Source organism: Helianthus annuus, chromosome 14 (genome assembly GCF_002127325.2).
Source record: "Helianthus annuus cultivar XRQ/B chromosome 14, HanXRQr2.0-SUNRISE, whole genome shotgun sequence".
Lineage (NCBI taxonomy): Eukaryota > Viridiplantae > Streptophyta > Magnoliopsida > Asterales > Asteraceae > Helianthus > Helianthus annuus.
Window position 1 is genome coordinate 100,297,444 of NC_035446.2, and position 9,840 is coordinate 100,307,283.

Sequence of the window (9,840 nt, forward strand, 5' to 3'; positions counted from 1 at the left end):
CGCTGCTGAGACTGAACAGAAACCGATCCCTTGCTAGAATCCCCTTCCCATTTTCTCTTGTTGTCACTGGGGGTAGCAGAAGTAGTGACAGCAGTAGTGGTAGCCTTGACACGTTTTGGCAGTCTGTTCTGATCCACTGCCTGATCTGTAATACGATGAGCAAGGCGCTGAATTTCCTGGATGTTGTCGAGATTAGCCGAGGTAACGTGGCTCTGGATTTCTGGTGCCAACCCCTTGAGATACAATTCGATACACTTGCTTGGAGGGTCCACCATGGTTGGACACAAGATGGCCAATTCGTTCGTCCGTTTCGTATAAGCATCAATCCCTGACCCCGTCATTTTCAAATGGTAAAGCTCCACTTCCAACTTGTGGATGTCATAACGTGTGCAGTGTTCCCTTTTAATGCGTTCTTTGAATTCGTTTCATGGGGTGGCGTTAGCAGTTGCCAACCCTAGTATCCGTACTTGCGCGTTCCACCAGATTAGCGCGATTTCTTCCAAAGTACCAGTGGCGTACTTGACCCTGCGAGCCTCAGGGCATTCACACATCTCGAATACCGACTCGAGCTTCCCAAACCAATGGAGTAGTCCAACTGCTCCTTCTGGACCACTGAATGTGTTTGGACGACAGTCCATGAAGTTCTTGAATGTGCAGGCATGTTGCTATGCGTTCTGACCCGTTGCGCGAGAAAGATAGGTCAAGGTTAAGCGCGAGAGTTGGGTCACGAGAGTAGGATCTAACATCCTAGAATAGGTCTGGAATAGCAGGTTATACCTCCTGCTTGTGCGGCTGCAAGTGCCGCAGCAACTTGTTCGTTAATGAGAGCCGTCAACTGGGCTTGAGTCATGTCAACACGTCCAGACATGATCGAACAGTAAAGGTAGCATAAGTAAGAATGGTTCACGAATAGTGCGATGACAGAAGAGTGTAAGCACATAAGTATTCTCATGCAATGACAAGTTGTGAGCAAGGTAATGTAAGCATACTACGAGCAAAGTTCTATGCAAATTCTAGCATGTAGGCAATAAACATAAACCTTATTACCTAGGATGTCGAGTCTTGCACGTGGAGCGAAGCGTCGTTGTGGATCGTTTGAGAGCACTGTTCTGGTTATAGTCTGGTTTTAATAAAAACGTTTTCCCATATTAAAACCAAGTTCTCTATAACCAATGGCTCTGATACCAATCTGTCACACCCCCAAAATCCACCTGCGGAGTATCACCGCTTGGGAGCGTGACTGACCAGGATCAAGCCACCAATCATATTGAACATGCATTTAATATTAAGTAAAATAACTGAAAACCATCCATTCAATACAAAAGGTGATCAACAAATCATCGTTTCAAAATGTAGCGGAAGCATAGTAAATAAACCAGTAGTAGTTAACAGTTTTAAGTGTCATAATAGCTCAACAGAAAAGCCACGGTCCATGTCCACAACGACCCGCTTCTCCAGTGCAAGCTCCAAGTACCTAACGATCTGCAAGGCATGTAACAGAATGATCAACAAACTAGTTGAGCGAGTTCACAGTTAATAGTTTAGTTTGGGTAATAATGCGTTCGTTCAGTTAAGTCTCATATTGTATCAGTTCCATCGCGGCCTCCCAGGCATGTGTGCGAAGATTAAATTCATTAGTTCGCGACCGTAGTCTTTACCGACCAGGGTGTGTGCGAAGGCAATTTATCAGTTCGTTCGCGACCATAGTCTTTACCGACCAGGGTGTGTGCGAAGGCAGTTGAGTAGTTCGTTCGCGGCCATAGTCTTTACCAACCAGGGTGTGTGCGAAGGCAGTTCGACAAGTATCATTTAAGCATGCACGAATAATCATCCAACCCATTCCCACCCTGGGAACCCATGCCTTGGCTGTGTGAACTCACCTTGGTTTGCTCGGTATGCTAGGTTATGCACTCACAAGTAATTAATCATGTCCTATTGTATGCACGTATAACAAATCAGTTCATGTTCGCAATGATACGCATGCAATTTAATGTTCACAAAACAGTCAGTTTGCATATCGGCACAACACGTATTGTTTCACATCAAAGCATCAGCTAGTGTTCACGAATACCAATGTTAACATTCATCACCAAGCATGGCATGTCAAATAAATCAAGCATACATTCAATCATTCAAAGTACATTCATAACCATGCATCTTTCGATCCACCCTTATCTTTCGGTCTATGATTAACACAATTATCTTTCGGACCAAAAACTATGTTTCGAACTATATGTCATCTTTCGACCATAGCTATCCTTCGGTCCACTCCAGCTATGTTTCGGTCAAGGTTATGTTTCGGTCAAAGCTATGTTTCGGAGAACACATATCTTTCGGTCACAACCTATTTCTATAGCACCATTGGGCCGAAGCCACAACCAATGGCCTTTACTTGGCCGCCCACCCTCACCAAACAATTATCACACACATGACTTCCTGAATTCTACTGACCTTGATCTAGAAACCTACATCACTAGAATGAAATACTAGCCGCAAATTCCACATGAACCAATCCATGCAATACACATCATGTTAGCCGACAATTTGCTAAGAATTCACATGTAAATCCTCAGATCACTATCATATGTATGAAATCATTATAAACCCCTTAGCCATCCATGAAGTCACGTGCAGCACTTGTTAATTTATGATATCACCCTATTCGAGGTTCCACAATACCATTATTTAACTCACAAAAATTCATATAAGACCAAGCAAGTCATCGGTTAACAATTCATAGTGAAAGCCTACTCCCTATTCACGAGAGTACTAGGAGCATCATGTCAACCTTAATCTTCCTGCAAGTCATTAACTAGAGACACACATATTAAACCATCACATGTCCACTGTCATAATCACATGTCTACTGACAAAAGTAACCACCCTAATCATGCACCATCTTATTCTATGCACTATCTTATTACCATTGGTCCCATAGTAAACATTCAAGGTATTATCCATTCATTCCATATTAAAAGGATTCACATATTCATTGTTTATGCAGTTATCTACCTATCATCATTCTATTAACACCACAATATTTATTATCCATTATGTTCTCTAGATCAAAACAGCCGTATATGATTACAATCAAAAAACACCCATACACGACCTAATTTATATCATGCATGAATGCGACAATCAGGTTTATTCAACATCAAACAATTAGTCGGACATGTTCATGAGTAACAACCTACTAAATATTTTCACAAGATACTAACCAGATTGAATGATGAAATGAAGAGGGCTTCGAGTGACAGGAGGCAGCCGTCGGTTTGCAATAGGAGGGGAGAGAAGTTTAGGGTTTTGTGGTTATAACAAATACTATCTTAATGAGAGGGGGTTTTCACAAACCAAGTGTATATTCGCTGGATGTGAGCCGAGCCCAATTCTCGGGTTTCGTTTGGGCCGAGGGCTAGTCCAAGATAATTAAAAGAGTGTTGTGCGACACGGGGGTGTATTGTGAAATCGGTTATACATTGTGCGGTCCACATATGTTACACGTATATACATAACACACTAAAATCTCATAACACTTCTCACATAATAAAACATAACATTTAACATAACATACCATTTAATCAATGAATCATATAATCACGTAGCATTCAAACATGTTACACTAAGTACAAAGATAGGTTCGAGATACGAGTTGTCACAATAAGTGTCACACCTAACTTTATATATATGTTTTGTAAATATGATATGATTATGGCTTTATTTCAAAATAACTCTTCTATATCGACTAGAGTTGTATGTTACAAGACTTTCCCTATATAATTTTTAGCATCAAGAAGACTTCAAATCAAGTTTTTTTTAGTAAAAAAAATGTCTCAAAGCGTATAATTTATGGGTTAGGACAATTACTTGATAAATTATTAATTAAGAAAACGATAATCATTACTTAAACTCAAGTGGGCTTAAAACATGGGAAATTATTATTCTCCCTATTGATTGATTTAACCACATATACAATTTTATATGCCTTTGCTTCAAAATGTCCCATCTCTTTTGATTATTTGATTATATTAAATTGACTTTTCATCTAATTGCTTTTATATATTGATTTAAGAGTATTTTAATTTTAGTATTAAGACGTGAAGCTTAGATGCGTATGAAATCACCAATGTTCCCATTGAAGAAGATGCCTTCAAATGAACATAGAAATGCTCTCGATACAAAAAAAAACATAATACTTCATTGTAAACCATAACTATTTTCAAGCCGGAACAACACTCACACGTTTGAGTAATAAAAAAAAAATCATAAAACAAGATTTAACGTCTTTTCACATGTCTTATGTAGTGGGATTCCTCATGTGATGCGGTGGGAATTCGGTATTTGTTCGATTATATATGGTATTGATACGGTAGCAATACTTAGTATATCAATCGATAAAGAAAGCTAAAAAATAATAAAGTCGTGATAGCCAATATGATTATCACACCGTGTTTTATATATATATAAAACCATACAAAAATAATTTGCATGGACTATGAATAATAGTTTTACTACAATATATTATTGTTTTTAAGTTTTAATTTCACCTTTATACTTTAAATAATATACGTTTTTAACTCAATTTTTTTATTTAATTGGATAAATTTCTAATAATATATGTTTGTTAACTTTTTAATCAAATTGAATAAACATGCATGTTTAATACGACTTTATTTTTTGATATACACGCATACCGTGCTGGCACCCTTCTAGTTATTATATAAATACGACATTATTTTTTGGTTTATCATTTGTTAGAGTTGTATTCAAACTTGGTATCGTAAACTATACTGGATATTGGTTTTGTATTAGCGCCACAAATGAGTCAAACTAATACAAAAGGAAACCGAATGACATGAGAAAAATGCAAAAATCGTCTCTGATGTTTTAGCATATTTGCCAGTTCTATCCAAAACTTTTTTTTTGCAACATGAGGTTTGCTATTTGTTGTCATTCCCATCTATAAATTAACTCAGCTTGTTTATTCGGTTAACTCAAGGGGCTTTTTGGACTTTTTGCATTGGGTTTTATTTTAATCCATTATAAAAGGAATTTCAATTAAAATGGATTTTCTCTTACGGCCCTTGTGTGTATTTATATAGGATAAGGTTCATTAAGAATCACCCTTATTGTGATAACCACGAGAACTAATGTGAACACAACAAAATAAACATACCCCACCACCACCTAAAAACCTAAACACCCCCCCTACCACTACCACACACACACACAAAAGAAAAAAACCTAACCCCCCACCTCACACCCACAAAAACCTAAAAAAACCTAAACCCCCACCCACTCCACCCAAACTAAATGTTAAAAGTAAAACATAAAGCTAAACGGGGTTACCGGGTTTTCACCGTCGTGCCAACAGACGGGTGGTTACCGGGTTTTTCCCCGAATTAGTGGTGGACTCGGGTTACTCTCGGAGTACTCCGTTTGGTCCAGTAGGTGCCCTAAGAGTGCTCGAGATTGATTCTGTTTGCTGTTAAAAAAAGGCATAAAGCTAAACCCCACAACTAAATGCTAAAAAAAGTTTTTTTTTATTAGAATTCGTTAAATTTCGTCACTAAATCACTAAAAAAATTTAGTGACAAAATTTAACGAATATTAATAAAAAAAATTGTGTGTTTTTAATTTTTTTAGGTATTTTGATTGTGTTTATACTGGTTCTCACAATAAAAGGTGGTTCCTAACGGATCTTTATCCTATGTATATACCATCACCACTGTCACCACCACCACGCGACCATTAACCCACCACTACCAAACCACCAACGTCACTACCACCCTGCCACAATCATCCCCCACCACCACGCCACCATAAGCCCACCCCGCCCACCCACCACAACTCTGACCATCCCACCATCATCCCGGATGGTGGTTAGAATCTCCTCTAATGTGTGTGTGGGTGGGGAGGGGGGATAGTATACGAAAAATATGTTATGTTTTTATTTAAAAGTACATAATTTTTAAAATAGAAAACAAAAAAGTTACAAATGCAAAAATACACTCGAGTTCACAAAATAAACAAACACATTTTGCGCATTGAATGAAAATGACAATAAATTGTAAACCTCGGGTGTACTGTGAGGTACAACTTTTTAATGCAACTAACAAATTTACTCAAACCTTATAATTTTAACATTTTATTCGTAAAACGCTTATTAAGGCTTGTATTTCCAACCATTTTCATAGGAAGAATTTTTGCAGTCGGCTCGTTCTGCGGTGCTGATTAACGGATCCCCGACTTTTGATTTCAGTTGCCAAAAGGGATTGAGACAAGGGGATCCTTTGTCGCCTTTCTTTTTCCTTATTGTTATGGAAGCCTTGGCTTGTTTAATTGCCAAAGCGAGTGACTTGGGGGAGTTTGAAGGTGTGAAATTACCTAATGGGGGCCCGGTTTTATCCCATATGTTGTATTGCGGACGACGCGTTGATATTGGGTAAGTGGAATGCTAGCAATGTGATTACTACGAATCGAGTACTTCGGATCTTTTATCTATGTTCCGGGCTGAAAATAAATATTCACAAGTCTGTGATTTTTGGGTTGGGGGTTGCGGGTTGCGGAGGAGGAGGTGATTCACATGGCGGACCTTCTAGGGTGTAAAGTTGGTAAGTTGCCTTTTACTTATTTAGGCATCAAGGTGGGAGCGAATATGAATCGGGTTTCCAATTGGGAGTCGGTTGTGGAGACGGTCCGGTATAGATTATCCTCGTGGAAGTCTAAACTTATTTCCATTGGGGGTCGTCTTACTTTGATTAAATCGGTGTTAGCCAGTTTACCGGTGTACTATCTTTCTATCTACAAGGCCCCAGTCGCAGTCATTGATGCCATTGAAAAGTTGATGAGGAGGTTCTTATGGATGGGGTGCAAAGAGGGTAGAGGTATGTATTGTGTCACACCCCAACCGATGGCGGAAACATCGAGATGAGACGTACAAACTGTTCAAAGACATCATAACACTAATTGTGACAATAATTAAAGTTTATTCCATTGATAATCATAAGTTTCATACGATACATAGAAAAGTTCAAATACATAACATAGATTTGGAAATTTAAATAGTTGATGGGTTTCTAAGCCATCCTAGTCTTTTCTTGTTTTTCTTGGATCCTCAACCTGCAGTATGCATTTAAAATACAATCAACAAATAATTGCTGGCGAGTATACAGGTTTGATATAGCATAATAGAGTTAATAGTTTATCAAATCTAATCCATGTGAACAACTGATATTCAATTAACTGTCATGCTCGTAACGATGAAATCCACATGTCCAAACCATAGTTACGCAATTAACATAGCCTAACCCTCGAAAGGGTGGTAATAGAGTTAATAGATTAAACCTAACAATACCCGTATATACGGGAGGGGCGTTACAACCTACAGCGCTAAAATTGGCGGATGTTACAGTCTCCCCTACTTTAGGAGATTTCGTCCTCGAAATCTAAGATTAACGTATTTCATAAAAATTTAGAACAATCCACATGCCATACTTAGTTAACAAGATTAACGTATCCCTGGCATGTGAATACACAGGTCAACCCATCGAGTATGTTAAGGTGTGGCTTCTTACGAAGTTAATGACAAGTTTATCACATAAAGTTTAACCCAAGTAACACGAATCCAGTATATCGTATTAGCATGCACGTGAAATAAATTCTAAAATTTTTGAAAAGGAACGTTCAATCATAAAATTTCATTGAGAACGAATAAAAGTTGGTAACTACCTCCGAGGTAAGAGAATCACCTCTAGCTCGTTGGTGAAGTTAGAAAGTGAGTGGAGCTAATCATCAAGGTTTGGGAATCACCCCTATCTTGATGATAAGTTTCCATTTTTTTTTTTTTTTTGGGAATATGAGTATTAACAAGCATCAAGATGTATCAAAGTATTCATATATAATGTATTATTTTGTGCATTGCATAAGAAAATGTTCATGTTTAAATGGATAGATTGTGCAATGAAAGTGTTTATCATTGTGTTTTTGATATAGGAAATGCATACTACACCCAAAAGTGTAAAATGGAAAATGGGTCAAGTATACTCACCTTAGAGTGCGTTGCGTATTCTTGGAATAAGATAAGAATAAGAATAATAGATTTCCCAAGAGGCGTGCACAAGAAGATTACCCTATTAATTTGGAAAGATTTATCAATTATTGGGAATTTTGGGAATTATTAATTAACAAGGCAATCAATAAAATAGAATTAATATCTCTAAATTATATAAATTATATGCCTTATATGTTTAATAATTTATGACAAATAAATAGATATAATAAAGATTAATCCTACCAAATATCACAAATAGGATTTCCAAAATATTGGATTAGATAAATAAAATTTAAATATGTAAATAATTATTTTAGATTAACAATCTAAAATAAATAATTTAATATTAACAATTCTATAAATAATAAACTTATTTATAAAATTCTAGTTATATAAAATAAGATAATAAATCTGAAAATTTAAATAATAAATTCTGGAATTTATAAATAATTGCAATATAAATTCTGTTTTTATTAAAATAAAAATTCTGATTTAATATATAAACAATAATTCTGAAATATATAAATAAACAATAAAAATTCTGAAATAACTAATATTCTGAAATAATTAATAAAATTCTGAAAATAATTCTGATATTAAATAAAAATTCTGATTATTTAAATAACAAAATAATAATTCCGAAATATATACAATAATAAAGAGAATTCTGAAATAATAAAACTGATTTATTAAATTTCTGATTTAATTAATAAATCAGAAAATAATATATATGTTTATAAAATTCTGATTTTAATTAATTATTCCAATTCTGAATATAATTTCTGAAAAAGTATATTTTCTGATTTTAAAATAAATAAATCTGATTTTTAATAAATCTGATTTTATAAACTGAAATAATTAAATAAAATTCTGAAATATATATATCTGAAAATAAATAATAGAAATAAATTTCTGAAAAATAATTATTTCAGATTTAAATAAATCTGATTTTATAAAAAAAATCTGATTTAATTAATAATCAGAAAATAATATATCTGATTATGAAAATTTCTGATTTTAAATTTTATATTTCAGATTTAACATAAATAAAGCTGTTTTGTAATAATTATATTAATATATTTGTTTAATAAAGATATTAAATATAACTATATAAATAAATCTGATTTTAATAAATTTCTGAAAATATATCTGATTGTTTAAATAACTCTGATTTTATATTATCTAATAATATTAATAATAATAATAATAACAATAATAATAATAATATTAATAATAATATTAATAATAATAATAAGAATAATAATAATAATAATAATAATAATAATAATAGTAATCTTAACAGTATATAAACCGGAAATACGAATCGGAAAAGACGGAATCGTATACGTTACCGGACGACGACGAAGGTGGTGGCCGGAGATGGTGAAGACGGTGGCAGGTGGCGGTTCCGGCGAATAGCTTCGAGTCGGGTTTGGTTTCGATCGGGTTCGGTTTTGTCTCGGAGTTCGGGTGAAAAGGAAACGAGATAGGGGAGGATGAACGCGAATATATAGGCGTGTGGGGGTGACCGGTTAAGGGATTCGGATGGTCACAGTTTCCGGTATATAGCTGGAAGGTCGGGAAGAAGAAGAACAGACTTGGCGGTTTCTTTTGATTCAAATCCGTAATTAATGTGTTCTTAAAAGCCAAACAGATCCATGATGTTCACATGTTGTGGTGTAGACCAGCTGGTTGTGCGTGTTGTTTCTGTAGTTGTGGTCGCGAGTTCGAATCCGGGTCACGCATAATTCCCATTTTTTTTAACTAACAAACCAACTAACTGGGTT

General features: G+C 35.3%; 1 long non-coding RNA gene across 1 annotated transcript; it reads right to left on the bottom strand.

Moving 5' to 3' along the window:
- Positions 1 to 7,015: 7,015 nt before the first annotated feature.
- On the bottom strand, positions 7,016 to 9,564 carry LOC110908745. The gene is made up of 3 exons (XR_002574863.2): positions 9,406 to 9,564; positions 8,051 to 8,132; positions 7,016 to 7,122 (listed from the first exon to the last, which is right to left on the bottom strand). It is a non-coding gene; the product is annotated as an uncharacterized LOC110908745 (long non-coding RNA).
- Between the last annotated feature and the right edge of the window lie 276 nt (positions 9,565 to 9,840).